Below are 16,163 nucleotides of genomic sequence, written 5' to 3'. Positions count from 1 at the left end.
CTCGTTACTCGAGATTTCTCGAGCACGCTAGGGTGTCCTCCAAGTATTTTTTAGTGCTCGGAGATTTAGTTTTCATCGCCTCAGCTGAATGATTTACAGCTTTCGGCAAGCATAAGTACATGTGGGGGTTGCCTGGTGGCTAGGGAATCCCCACATGTAATCAAGCTGGCTAGTAGCTGTAAATCATCCAGCTGCAGCGAAAAAAAACGAAATCTCCGAGCACTAAAAAATACTCGGAGGACACCCAACCGTGTTCGGGAAATCTCGAGTAACGAGTATATTCGCTCATCATTACTAAGCATGGTATTGAAAAACTTTAATGCCTTCTCTACCACCCAAAAAAAAGGACTAATTGTTTGATTACATAGTAATTGTATTGGTGTATTGGAACAGGGGAAGACATGGACAGCAAAGGGCCCTAGGACAAGTGTTTGCCCCTCTTCCCCATTCCTTATACCCCACCTATGTATGCAGCTGTAGACAGGGCTGTTAGCAGATATGCAAGATGCAAGTGCTCTGTGATTCTATGCTCATCCTCCCCCTAGAAAGTGTATGCAAAATTCATTCACACCCCATAATCAATTCTAATTAATTCCAAACATCTCTTCACTTCAAGCACCACATCAGCATCAGATTGTTTGGTGAACTTAAAGGGGGTTGTCTGGTCAAAACTGTATTATGCCATTTTCATTAGTAAGTTTATGTGATAAAAATCTCTGACTTATTTTTCTTTGACTGATAATGTACTCATATTTTAAAACATGTCTCTATATACTAGTGCATCATTCCTATGTCAAAGAAGATTGCTACTTAGGTTTTTAGATAGAGTAAATTAGGAAGCCTAAGGCTTCTTTCGCACTTGCGTCGGTACGCGGCCGTCGCTAAGCGTCGGCGCGACGTACCGACGTACGTTGTGAAAATTCGGCACAACGTGGGCAGCTGATGCAGTTTTTCAATGCATCCGCTGCCCATTCTAAAGTGCCGGGGAGGAGGGGGCGGAGTTTCGGCCGCGCATGCGTGGTAGGAAATGGCGGATGCGACGTACGGAAAAAACGTTCCTTTGAACGTTTTTTCTTGATGACGGTCTGCCAAAACACAACGCATCCAGTGCACGATGGACGTGATGTATGGCCATACATCGCGATCTGTCGGAAATAAAAGTCTATGGGCAAAAAAAGCATCCTGCGGGCAACTTTGCAGGATGCGGTTTTTGCACAGAACGACGCATTGCGACAGAGGCCAAACGACGCAAGTGTGAAAGAGGCCTAAGATAGAGGCCTTTAGATAGAAGCCTTTAGATAGAGTAAATTAGGAAGTTCACTGTTAGAGTTTCTGCCTTCCATACCAGAGGTCCTTAATTTATAAAGTCATCCATTGATTACAGTCAGATGCCAGTGGTGACCCTCTTCCCCAGTGTTCTGATGACTATTTTGGGGGGCTTTTCCAGCAGGGTTGATATTATACTTCTCTTTCTGAAAATTGAAAAATTGTATTTTCTAAGAACTGTCTATTTTTCCCTCTGCAAGAAACCCAAGGAACATCACTGCTCAATGAATACGGAGGTGAATGCAATCGAAACACGTAAGTGCACTGGAAATAATTTAATGTTTCAGCTGGTGCATCTAGATGGGATATGCCCCAGATCAATTCTAACTGGCTAATCTCACCACCTGTGGAAACAATATCATTTTTAGACCCTTCAAAGCCTCAGCAGTCTCTCTTTTTCCTGACCATGTGCCTTCCACACTCTGTTCCTACTTTGCAACTCGATTGTCTCCAGGTCGAAAAAAAGAAACAAGGGATTCTAGAAGCTACAATACAACACATCCCAGTAAAAGTAGTAATGCCTACTGTTGTAAGTCCCTGGCGTAACGTGAATTAATAGTGACAGTATTTCCTGTTGTCAATTTTGCTGAGCTCCGATCGCTGCTGTTAACCATTTAGATGCTGCTGTAAATCTCTCTCACTTGCACCCATAACGAGCCCTCAACTTGACCGTGGAGTACCGCTTGGTTACCATAATCATTAGCTTGGCTAAGCTTCATAAGAGAGTATGAATTTCTCTAAATACTGTAATATTGTGGTATTATAGTATATAGTAAAATCAATTAGATGATTCCAGGTTCCAGTAAATGCAAAGTAAGTATTTAAAAATCCAAAAAATTGTTTTACATCTATAAAAATTTGAATCTCACCTTTTTCACCGTTAAAAAATAAAGAACTTATAAAACAAAAAATTATACGCGTATACGACATCCTAACAGTATCCGTAAAAGTGAGGTCTATTAAAATATAAATTAATTTAACCTGTAGCGAAAGCGACATAAAGATAAAAAAAAAATAAAAAAGCCAACATTGCGGGTTTTTGGGGCGTCACCACATCTCCCTAAGAAATAAAAACATTGTAAGAACACAAACATGGTATCACTGTAAACTATAGCTTGCCATGCAAGAAAAAAATGTCCTCTGACAACTCAATCTATCGAGAAAAAAAAACATTATGGGTCTCAGAAAATGGCAACATACACCCCAATTACTTAATTAATTAATTAATTAATTAAATTATTTTAATTCATGCATTTTCTTTCCACCACCTACATAAAAATAACTCTAGGTAAGTCTGTACTGCCAAAATCATACTGACCTGGAGAATCATGTTTTCAGATCATTTTTACCATAGAATGAATACCATAAAAACAAAACCCCAAATGACAATTGCGGAATTGCATTTCTTTTTCAGCATTTTACCGCATTTGGAATTTCTTTCCCCTTTTTTGGTACATTGTAAGGTAAAGTGAATGATGTAATTCAATGTTACTACTCATCCCTCCAAAAACAAGCCCTCATACAGCTATGTCTATAGAAAAATAAGAAAAAGTTCTTGGAATGAGGGGAGGAAAAGACGGAAGCACAAAAAATGTGAAATCATTCAGTCATGAGATGGTTAAAGAGGACCTTTCACCAAATGTTTCTTGCTGATCTGTACACACGATAGAATAGTGCCTGCAGGGCAGATTTTTTTGAAAAAAATTTTATTTTTATTTTCACCTCTCCATTGCGGAGATATTCACAGTAAAAGTAATTTGTATCTAATGAGTTAAGTCCAAAGGGCGTTATCAGAGTGTTTTCACTGGGGGCATGTAATTCCTCCCCCTGCATGACATTGGCAAATCATATGCAGGCAGCATCAAACAGGAGAAAAAGAAAGCACCCCACAATATCTTAGAGCAAGTTTCTCAGATTGTGTAATGTAATGACAGACAACTCTAATTTCCTGGACTAACTTTGTGGATGACTAGAAAGTGCTGTGATTAGAGCAAAGATAATTTACTCCTTTTAGATAAGGCCCAGCAGTCAGTGATGGGGAGGGGCAGCACAGCTGAGTTTAGCTGTGTCACATTACAAACCCATCGAGTAGCTCCCCTTCTCTTATAGACTGTTACCTCTGCTGTACTTCCCCCTCCCTCACACTGCCTGTCCAAAGATGCTACCTCCAACAGGAGTAGCGTGCTCTAAGTTCTGGTGGGGGCATGTTTTTTTCCCGTTTCTGCCTTATTATGATTTTGTAAGGCAGGGATTTGGCCAATTTCACTTTCCTTCTCCCAAAACACCTTGCTACGGTAGCCCTATGTGGGCATGTGCTTTTTGGGGACTTGTGGCTTACCCTTTTCTTGTCCACAAGTGGTATGATGGTATGGATACTTTATGCTTATGCGACTATTCAAGAGAGCAAGAGTCCATTGTAAAAAGTTAAAACATTTTTACTGTGAAGCTTTGAACATAGCAACACCTCTTGTTAGAAAACATGGTAAATCGTCAACATTTCTTTTGCTTTAGGAAGAGGCTCATACTCAGTTGCAGTCACAGGTGGCATATCTTGATGTTATAATATGTGACAGCTGTCCAGCTCTATATAACGTATATCGTGGCACAGCTTGTGTCGACACTCAAATAGGTTCCCGCACCAGAGTAATAATAATGAATACAATTTGGCACTCAACTTCTGAACGTGTGATGATTTGAAATGTATTTATTTGCAGTCAAAGTAAACGTTTCGGTCGTAAATCGACTTTCGTCAATACACAAACTGCTCCTGTATTGTCTGTATTAAGGTTGGAACTGCAGAGAATTGTTCCTGGATTAATATGGGAAAGGTCCTGTGTGTTGTCAGGTCGCCAAGTATATGGGGGTTGCGTCACACTGTTTCAATTGCTCTCATTGGTCGGTGTAAGGTAATGGGTATGAGATCTGTGTCCACAGGTAGGTATATCTTCTGACCAAGAGCCAGAGTATTGGAGTTATTTGTAGTGGCCTGCTAGTACTGTGAGACCATGTTTTTCATACCAGCACATCCCACTATCATCCACCACCGGTGACCATTTTACAGGACCCGGTCTCACAGTACTAGCAGGTCACTACAAATTAAAGATAACTCCAAAACTCTGGCTCTTGGTCAGAAGATATACCTACCTGTGGCTCCAAAACTCTAGCTCTTGGTCAGAAGATATACCTACCTGTGGCTCCAAAACTCTGGCTCTTGGTCAGAAGATATACCTACCTGTGGCTCCAAAACTCTGGCTCTTGGTCAGAAGATATACCTACCTGTGGACACAGGTCTCTTGCCCATAACCTTACACCGACCAATGAAAGCAATTGAAACAGTGTGACGCAACCCCCATATACTTGGCGACCTGACAACACACAGGACCTTACCCATATTAATCCAGGAACAATTCTCAGCTGTCCAGTTCTGACTTTCCACTCTCAGTATCCTCCACTATGGTGCAGTAGCCCGTGCTCCTCTCTGGCCAGAACAAGTTTCCATCTCTTAACCTCCAGAGCTGGTTTCACACATCTGTAGCTCACTCGTTACTAGCTGCCTACAGGAACACACCTCTGTCAGCTCTATTTATTGCCACTACAAGTACTCACTGCCAATGAAGAATTTCCTCTCTATTAGTCACATGGCTCAATGTGATTTCCTTACTTGTCTCTGTGCTCCGGCCATAAAGATGGTAGCAGTTTTCTTTGGCGTTGGTCAGAACGCTGTTCTTGACTCCTACTCCCTGCATACTCCTCACTTGTCATCAGCTGTCCTATAGTAGCTCTTATTTCCTACAAAATCTCTCCATAAACTCACTCACAGGAACTAACGTTCTGTATAAAATGTCCCAGCATCTTCTCCCCACCTGGGCTGACATTGGCTGTTAACCCTGTCACAGCCTACCAATTGTGGCAGAGTACAGTACACATAACAGGGTGTTTGGACGACTCCTCCACCTTTACAATTGGACAACATCATACAGGGTGAAAAAGAACACGCCCCCATTGAAAAATCTGATAATGTCCACTTGGACTTAACTCACTGGGTGACAAATACTTAGACTGCTAATACAAAAAAGCAAACATTTTATTCCGCTGTTCAGCCAATATCACATCATGTGTCCAGTTGGATATGAAAAGTTTAGTAAAAGGTTCTCTTTAATGCTAACACATCAATAACAGATAAATGGGGTATAACTCCCGCACCAGTCACTGGTCTGTGCGTTTGTTAGTGGTGGTGCCTGGTTTGGCAGCTCAGTCCCATTTCAGTCAGTTGTTCGGTTGCAGTGTCACAAATTGGATATGTGGTTAATATAACAGTCCCAGATAACTCCGTTAACATGGTAACCTCGGTACCTTCTTGTTCTAAAGGGGAGAAATTACAGATCTAAGCATCAAAATGGCTGAGCTCTGCTGTTCTAACAAAAAGTTGACTGACCAGAAAACAAAACTACAAAGGAGTCTTGATTTAGCAGAGGAAACCAACACTCTTCTGGCTGAAGAGATATCTGACCTAAAAGGCAAGTTAAAAAGGTGAGTATTCATTTTTGTTGTGACCAGTTATTATATAGTCAGATTTTCATGTGTACGTAAAGAACCAAAACAATTAAAGAAAGGAGGTATTGTTAACTCCTTAAATTGAGCCTGTCAGCACAAAATGACTTTTCAAACTAAGCACAGATGTTCAGTTCACCCTTGGCGTGACCAAACCGTGCAGTGCAGCTTGTGACTTACTCGCGTTACATGAATTTCTGCCCCAAACTTCCTTGATTGACAACTTTGACTTTGCAAGATCCAGAGAAAGGCAGAGAATTGATGGAAAAAAAAGTAGTTGGGTAGGTGCCCTAGACTGTATGGCCACTCGAATGGTGTACCATGCGCCTTTGCTCGGGTTGAAAAGTCACTTTGTGCTTTCAAAGCATCATGTAATGCCTTTAGTCAAGGCACCAAGATCTACTATATAACTGTGATCTCATTGGTTCAGAAGACTGATGGCGATTGGCAGCTGTCTATTTAACCATTTTGATGCCGCATCACTTAGGTAGTTAGGCTGAGGTACGGTGCCTCCCTCCAACACTGCATTAGGCCCATGGTATGTTCACGTGTTGCTATTGCATCCTAAGCCTAACAATGGCCTCCCAACTAACAATGGTGTGCCAGCTATGGAAACCTACTAGGTTCTGCCATTTTTTCCCAAGAAATGAAATTTATAAAATTATCGAATTTATATGTACCAATAAATAGAATTTTTCAAAAATCAAGCCCTCACACAGATCTGTTAATCACAAAAACATTATGGATCTAAGAATATGGTGACACAAAAACATAGTTTTTTTTTTTAAAGTGGAATCATCTAGAGATTGCATAAACTACAAATTAGATCTCTTACACCTGATGAGGCTGTTATATTTACTTTTATCTACGTTAAAACCTCTGTGAAACACCTGGGGGTTCAAGGTGCTCAATACACATCTAGATACATTCCTTGAGGGACCTAGTTTCCAAAATGGCATTACTTTTCGGGTTCCCACTGTTAACACACACCAACAGCTTGGCATCTGCTCACAATTCCAGCGAATTTGCGTTTAACCCCTTAAGCCCCGAGGGTGGTTTGCACGTTAATCACCAGGCCAATTTTTACAATTCTGTCCCTTTATGAGGTTATAACTCCTGATCGCTTCAACAGATCCCGGTGATTCCGGCATTGTTTTCTTGAGAAATATTGTACTTCATGATAGTGGTAACATTTCTTTGATATTACCTGCATTTATTTGTGAATAAAACTGAAATTTGGCGAAAATTTTGAAAATATCACAATTTTCCAACATTGAATTTTTATGCCCTTAAATCACAGAGATATGTCACACAAAATACTTAATAAGTAACATTTCCCACATGTCTACTTTACATCAGCACAATTTTGGAACGAATTTTTTTGTTTTGTTAGGGAGTTATAAGGGTTAAAAGTTGACCAGCAATTTCTCATTTTTACAACACCATTTTTTTTAGGGACCACATCTCATTTGAAGTCATTTTGAGGGGTCTATATGATAGAAAATAACCACGTGTGACACCATTCTAAACCTGCACCCCTCAAGGTGCTCAAAACCACATTCAAGAGGTTTATTAACCCTTCTGGTGCTTCACAGGAATTTTTGGAATGTTTAAAAAAAATGAACATTTAATTTTTTTTCACAAAAAATTTACTTCAGCTCCAATTTGTTCTATTTTACCAAGGGTAACAGGAGAAAATAGACCCCAAAAGTTGTTGTACAATTGGTCTTGAGTACCCCGATACCCCATATGTGGGGGTAAACCACTGTTTGGGCGCATGGCAGAGCTCGGAAGGGAAGGAGCGCCGTTTGACTTTTCAATGCAAAATTGGCTGGAATTGAGATGGGACACCATGTTACGTTTGGAGAGCCACTGATGTGCCTAAACATTGAAACCCCCCACAAGTGACACCATTTTGGAAAGTAGACCCCCTAAGGAACTTATCTAGAGGTGTGGTGAGCACTTTGACCCACCAAGTGCTTCACAGAAGTTTATAATGTAGAGCCGTAAAAATAAAAAATAATATTTTTTCACAAAAATGAACATTTCGCCCCCAATTTATTATTTTCCCAAGGTTACCAGAAGAAATTGTACCCCAAAAGTTGTTGTGCAATATGTTCTGAGTACGCTGATACCCCATATGTGGGGGTAAACCACTGTTTGAGTGCATGGCAGAGCTCAGAAGGGAAGGAACGCCATTTGACTTTTCAATGCAAAATTGGCTGGAATTGAGATGGGACGCCATATTGCGTTGGGGAGCCCCTGATGTGCCTAAACATTGAAACCCCCCAAAAGTGACACAATTTTGGAAAGTAGACTCTCTAAGGAACTTATCTAGATGTGTTGTGAGAGCTTTGAACCCCCAAGTGTTTCACTACAGTTTATAAAGCAGAGCCGTGAAAATAAAAAATAATTTTTTTTTCCACAAAAATGATTTTTTTAGCCCCCAGTTTTGTATTTTCCCAAGGGTAACAGGAGAAATTGGACCCCAAAAGTTTTTTTCCAATTTGTCCTGAGCACGCTGATACCCCACATGTGGGGGGAACCACCGTTTGGGTGCATGGCAGAGCTCGGAAGGGAAGGAGCGCCATTTGAAATGCAGACTTAGATGGATTGGTCTGCAGGCGTCACGTTGCATTTGCAGAGCCTCTGATGTAACTAAACAGTAGAAACCCCCCACAAGTGACCCCATATTGGAAACTAGACCCCCCCAAGGAACGTATCTAGATGTGTTGTGAGAACTTTGAACCCCCAAGTGTTTCACTACAGTTTATAACGCAGAGGCGTGAAAATAAAAATTCATTTTTTTCCCACAAAAATGTTTTTTTAGCCCCCCCCAATTTTTGTTTTCCCAAGGGTAACAAGAGAAGTTGGACTCCAAAAGTTTTACTTTTTCAACGAAGAATTGGCTGGAATTGAGATCGGACGCCATGTCGCGTTTGGAGAGCCCCTGATGTGCCTAACCAGTGGAAACCCCCAATTCAACTGAAACCCTAACCCTAGCCTCAACCATAACCCTAGCCCTAACCCTGGCCCCAACCCTAACCCTAGCCTTAACCCTACCCCTAACCCTAGCCCTAACCCTAGCCCTAACCCTAAACCTAGCCCTAACCCTAGCCTTAACCCTAGCCCTAACCCTAATGGGAAAATGGAAATAAATACATTTTTTTAATTTTATTATTTTTCCCTAACTAAGGGGGTGATGAAGGGGGGTTTGATTTACTTTTACAGCGTTTTTTAGTGGATTTTTATGATTGGCAGCCGTCACACACTGAAAGACGCTTTTTATTGCAAAAAATAGTTTTTGCGTCTCCACATTTTGAGAGCTATAATTTTTCCATATTTTGGTCCAGAGAGTCATGTGAGGTCTTGTTTTTTGCGGGACGAGTTGACGTTTTTATTGGTAATATTTTCGGGCATGTGACATTTTTTGATCGCTTTTTATTCCGATTTTTGTGAGGCAGTATGACCAAAAAACAGCTATTCATGAATTTCTTTTTTTTTGGGGGGGGGGGGCGTTTATACCGTTCCACGTTTGGTAAAATTGATAAAGCAGTTTTATTCTTCAGGTCAGTACGATTACAGTGATACCTCATTTATATCATTTTTCTATGTTTTGGCGCTTTTAAAAACTATTTTATAGAAAAAATAATGATTTTTGCATCGCTTTATTCTGAGGACTATAACTTTTATTTTTTTGCTGATGATGCTGTATGGTGGATCATTGTTTGCGGGACAAGATGACGTTTTCAGCGGTACCATGGTTATTTATATCCATCCTTTTGATCGCGTGTTATTCCACTTTTTGTTCGGCGGTATGATAATAAAGCGTTGTTTTTTGACTCTTTTTTTTTTAACCGCGTTCACTGAAGGGGTTAACTAGCTGGACAGTTTTATAGGTTGAGTCGTTACGGACGCGGCGATACTAAATATGTGTACTTTTATGTTTTTTTTATTATTTAGATAAAGAAATGTATTTATGGGAACAATATTTTTTTTCTTCTTTATTTTGGATTTTTTTTTTAACACGTGAATATTTTATTTTTTACTTTATAATGCTACGTTCACATTTGCGTTGGGCGCAGCGTCGTCGACACAACCTACAACGCATATACACATCGCAGCGTTTTTTGACGCATACGTTGTCATAATATAGGGTAGTACAGGAAATTTGGCACAGGGAAAACGCAACAAGTAGCGTCATTCGCGCCCTGTCTGGTGCGTCAAAATGACGCATGCGTCGTAAAATGCAATACAACGCATAGCGGCGCATGTCCATGTGCCCCCATGTTAAAGATAGGGGCGCATGATGCATGCGTCGGTATCCGTCGACGACACTGCGCCCAACAACGCAAATGTGAACGTACCATAACATTGCCCAAGGGGGGAACATCATGTTATAGGGTCAGATCGCTAATCTGACACTTTGCAGAGCCGTGACTGCTCCTGGCGCATAGTGCCGGATTTCAGCTGTGATAGTCAGCTGACACCCGGCCGCGATCATCCACGCTCCCCACGTGAGCGTGCCCGATCGCATATGACATACTATCCCCTCACTGGAAATTAAGTCCCAGGTCACCTCGACGGGATAGTACGGTATGTCATATGGGATTAAGGGGTTAATTCCTGTGAAGAACCTGAAGGGTTAATAAACTTCTTGAATGTGGTTTTGAGCACCTTTTTAGGGTTGGTTCTTGAATGGTGTCACATTTGGGTATTTTCTGTCATATAGACCTCTTAAAATCACTTCAAATGTGATGTGGTTCCTAAAACAAAATGGTTTTGTGAATTTTGCTGCAAAAAATGAGAAATCGCTGGTCAACTTTTAACCCTTATTACTTCCTAACAAAAAAAAATGATGTTTTAAAAATTGTGCTGATGCAAAGTAGACATGTGGGTAATATTATTTATTAACTATTTTGTGTGACATAACTCTCTGGTTTAGGGGCACAATAATTCTGAGTTTGAAAATTGCAAAATTTTACAAATTTTTCCCAAATTTCTGATTTTTTCACAAATAAACACAAGTCATATTGAACAAAATTAACAACCAATATGAAGTACTATATGTCATGAAAAAAAAGAGTCTCAGAATCAGTGGGATCCGTTGAAGCGTTCCAGAGTTATTACCACATAAAGTGACAGTGGTCAGAATTGTTAAATTTGGCCTGGTCATTAAGGTGAAAACAGGTTGGGTGGTGAAGGAGTGAAAGGAGTTGTCCAGGCTTGAGGTGCTCAAATCTGCAGCTACTCCATGTGAATGCAGACTTGTGAATCCGTACAGCGTCCACTGTCAGGATTCGCCAGTGCTGGTCCAAGCTTGGACAACCCCTTTAACCCCTTAATGACAGCCAATACGTCTTTTAACTGACCTGAGATATAAGAGAATAGCCTCCCCATCCAGGTAACAATCCAGCAGCTGTACACTATAGCTGACAACTTGCTGCATCAGCCACGATCAGTGTTTGCACCGTCCAACTCTGTTTAACCCCTTATGTGCTGCTGTCAATAGTGACTACATCATTATAAATGGTTAACAGAGTGTGGGGGCTTCCTATTTAACCAAATTGGTGCCCTCAGATCTTGATTTTGTGGTCCTGTTGTTTGCCATGGCAATTCATGACCAAATAGCAGCACGGTGGCGCAGTGGTTAGCACTACAGCCTTGCAGCGCTGGGGTCCTGGGTTCTAATCCCACCCAGGACAACATCTGCAAAGAGTTTGTATGTTCTCTCCGTGTTTGCGTGGGTTTCCTCCGGGCGCTCCGGTTTCCTCCCACATTCCAAAGACATACTGATAGGAATTCTAGATTGTGAGCCCAATCGGGGACAGTGATGGTAATGTGTTCAAACTGTAAAGCGCTGCGGAATTTGTTAGCGCTATATAAAAATATAGATTATTATTATTAAATAGCAGCCCTAGAGTCAGACGGCTGTAGTAATCTGTTCAGAAGTTAGAGGCATTTAGGTGGTAATAATACACATTTTCATTCCTATCATGCCACTTTGCATTAATTCCTGAAAAGCACCCGAAGAGTTAATAAACTACCTGACTGCAGTTTTCAATATGTCAGGGGGTGCTGTTTTTAAAATGGTATCACGTTTGGGGGTTTCCCAATATATGAGACCCCTAAAGTCACTTCAAACATGGATAAGTCCCTAAAAAAATAAATTTAGTAAATTTTCTGGAAAAAATGAAAAATTGCTGCTACAATTTAATCCTCCTAAAATGCTAACAAAATAAAATAACATTTTACAAATGGTGCTGATGTAAAGCCGACATGTGAGAAAAGTTATTTATTAATGGTTTGCTGTGGCATGACTATCTGGAGGAAAGGGATAATCATTCAAAGTTTGAAAATTGCTAATTTTTTAACATTTTTCTCAAATTTTTGATGTTTTTTTATAAATAAACTCAATACATATTGACCTAAATTTACCATTATCATAAAGTATAATGTGTCACGAAAAAACAATCTCAAAATCACTGGGATTTGTTGAAGCGTAACAGAGTTATTACCACATAAAGTGACACTGGTCAGATTTCAAAAATGTGGCTCCGACACTAAGGGGTTAAGTTAATTTTGAGGCTGGAAAACGAGTTTTAAGGGGTTAATGTATATAGGATGAAGTATGAAGCAATTAGGATATGATAACCCATACCAGCACTGTTGTACTGTTGTACTACTCGCATGTTTGATGGTGTGTTGTATGTTTAGTTCCCAGCAGGCCGTGCAGCTCGCCCGCTCTGTTTGCAATGAACTTGAAGATACGAAGATATTTGTGACAAATCTAGAAGACAAAATGAGTGTTGTGATTTCTCAGAAAAAGCAGCTGGTTAGTAAACCTCAGTAGCAAATCACATACTTTCATACTGTATTGTTTGTACATACTCTCCTGCTAGGCCTTCATTCTTTAACCTCTTCCCCAATTTTCGTTTTTGCGCTTTTGGCTGTCCTTCAGGAACCATACCTCTTGTATCTCAGTGTCAGCATAGCCATACGAGGGCTTTGTTTTTGGGGAACGAGTCGTAGTTTTGAACGTCACCGTTCATTTTACTGTGTATTGGAAATGGGAAAAATTGAGAGAACCGAGAAATAAAGAAAAAAATTCTGCCTTCCTTTTCAGGGCTTTGTCTTTACTGAGTTCATTGTGCGGTAAAAATGACGTGGCAGCCTGATTACCCCGTTCAGTACAATTACAGCAATATCAAACATACATCATTATTTTTTATTTTAGTGGTGAAAAAAAAAAATTGTTTCTGAGATGCATAACTTCTTAAAAATGTTGCATTGATGGAACTACGGATCTGTGTGAGGGCTTGTATTCTGCGTGGTGAACTGATTTTTATTGATACCATATTAGGGTGCACACAATGTTGTGATTGCTTTTTATTGCTTTTTTGTGAGAGCTGCAGCAAGTGAAAAATTGAAGTCTGGAGTTTCGATTTTGTTTTGTATTACAGCATTTATCAACGGGTTAAATAATTAATCATATTTTACAGGCATGGCGATAATGAATATAATCTTTTTTTTGTAATTTTCTAATATCTTTATTTTTAATGGGAGAAAAATAGGGTTATTCAAATTTTAATGAACATATTTTTGTACAATTTTTTTTTAACAATTTAGTCCACTGAGGGGACTTGATCCTACAATTATCCAATCGCTTGTTGTATATTCTTCAATAAAATGTATTGCAGTGTGTAGGTACAGTCAGGGTCTCCTGTGAAGCCCTGTGTCATGATCCAGTTGTGAGGTTGTGTTCAGCTGTCTTATCTCTCTACTGGTCATGTGGGAGTTAATCCCCTCTGCCTCACTTTGAAGCTGGCTGCGCTATTTAAGTCCTCTGCAGCCATTGGGCCAGTGTCAGCTATAGTTCATGCTGCACGGTTTGAGCACCTGACCTGGATACTTGTACTAGTGTTCCTTTTTGCCTCTGACTGCCTGCACCCGTTTATGACTTGTTCTGACCTCTGGCTTGTACCCCGACTCCGTCTTACGTCTCACGATTTGGTTATCACGTTCTCGGTAGGCTCTGACTTCTTGCTTGTCCCCGACTATTCTCTGCTCGCCCCTTCTGTACAGCGCTGCTATCTCCGTGTATGACCTTGGCTTGTCTCACGTCTCTCTCATATCCTGTGACACCTGTGTTGTTGTTCAGTGTTGCTACGCTGTGTATACAACCTCTTTTCCTTAACCAGGTGGAGGTTGCTCTTTACTGCACTGCAGCAGCACATTACACCCTGTCTATGCCTTGGGGCTTGGCTTCACAGGACTATCAACATTGCAGACATGGGGGCCTTCAGCAGATGCTTGGCTGCTATGGCAAATCATCGGCACCCTAAAATAATGTCTCTGAGGGGGCCACGGGCAACTTTTATTGAACAAAAGGATCGGCCTTCTGATATCTGACTCATCAGATCCTTATCTCCCTCAACATACACATTAGACTGTAGGCCGAATCCATCAATATTGGAGTGGATCAGATGGCACTACTCTAGAATGAATTGGTGCCTGTAGTGTTATGGATCACTTGGTGAGGTGGATTCACTAAGCCGTAGGTCAGGTTGAGCGGCACGGACCAGAAGCCTTGATGCAGTTGACCTGGGTAGGCCGGATGGCACCCGTGGAACAGTGAGGATCAGTACAGCGAGACTGTCTGCCTATATGGCTGCATAGCTCTTCCTTAGACTGTCATTAACAAAGATGTATGGTTTTTTACATATAACTGTCTAAGAAGCCACATGGACATTTGCCCATTACAGTATATGGACATATAAGACTATTTCGATTTCCTGGCCTACCGTATATCAATCATATATTACAAACAGTGTGAATTGATCCTACGTCTGGTGGGCTCACATCACATCTGTGTCGCCATTCATGAGTCCATCTGGGGCTTGCATCAATCCAACCCATCTATCTGCGAGAAATAAGATTCACACATACCCCCAACAAAAGGCAAACAGGGTCCAAAATATGGAACGCCCTTCTGGCAGTGTCAGTCTTTTTAAGCCAACATAATAGACAAGGTCACCTTCTTATCAGAATTAAAATTTATTATATTCTTTTACATACATCTACAGGAAAAAGATGAATTTTTGCTAAATAACCAGAAGAAGAAATTACAGGAGGAGGTAATGTAAAAGAGCATGGAAAGAAACAATTCCAAAATGTTCTGTATAGATGTTAAAAATCTAATCTCCCTCAATGAAAATCCACAGGTGAAAATTGTCTCTTGGTGTTGATTTTAAATAAAGGGGTGAAAACTGAAGAAACTCCAGAGCATTTTCTTGAAAAATTTGGTACCAAAAGCTGCTATTTGGTGCAGATTTTGACAGTATGTCACAACTGATTATTTGCTTTATCTTAGGAGGATACTTAGCGCATAAATTTGATGTGTGTCCAACAGTCATGATAATGTGATTGTCGTTGGCTGCTCGGTAATCATAAATTGTCCAATTTATGCGCTAAGTATCTTTGTATTTTTGTATTTTATAGATCAGTAATGCAATAAAAATGTTCTATATCAACTGTTTGCATGCTATAGCGTTTCAGAGTGCTACTTTATTTGTTAGTTACATATGGAGGTGGCTAATCTTAGTACACACCTGTTCTCTGTTTGGAAGTGACGGTCAGTGTTGTGAAAGGTAATTCAGTACCACAATGGACATAGAGGTCAGCGCACATACAGTGACCTGGCAATAACCCAAAAAACAAGAACGAGCTCTGAGACGTGGGAACTCTGTTGACCGCAATCCCTAATCCTCTCCAACCACACTAAAGGCAGCCGTGGATTACGCCTAACGCTCCCTATGCAACTCGGCACGGCCTGAGAAACTAGCTAGCCTGAAGATAGAAAATAAGCCTACCTTGCCTCAGAGAAATACCCCAAAGGAAAAGGCAGCCCCCACATATAATGACTGTGAGTTAAGATGAAAAGACAAACGTAGAGATGAAATAGATTTAGCAAAGGGAGGCCCAACTTTCTGAACAGAGCGAGGATAGGAAAGGTAACTTTGCGGTCAACACAAAACTCTACAAAAACCACGCAAAGGGGGCAAAAAGACCCTCCGTACCGAACTAACGGCACGGAGGTACACCCTCTGCGTCCCAGAGCTTCCAGCAAGCAGAAAAAAACAAATTGACAAGCTGGACAGAAAAAAACAGCAAACAAATAGCAAAGAGGAACTTAGCTATGCAGAGCAGCAGGCCACAGGAACGATCCAGGAGGAAACAGGTCCAATACTAGAACATTGACTGGAGGCCAGGATCAAAGCACTAGG

This window comes from Ranitomeya imitator, chromosome 10, assembly GCF_032444005.1.
Source record: "Ranitomeya imitator isolate aRanImi1 chromosome 10, aRanImi1.pri, whole genome shotgun sequence".
Taxonomy (NCBI): domain Eukaryota; kingdom Metazoa; phylum Chordata; class Amphibia; order Anura; family Dendrobatidae; genus Ranitomeya; species Ranitomeya imitator.
Note: the sequence above shows the minus strand (reverse complement) of the source record.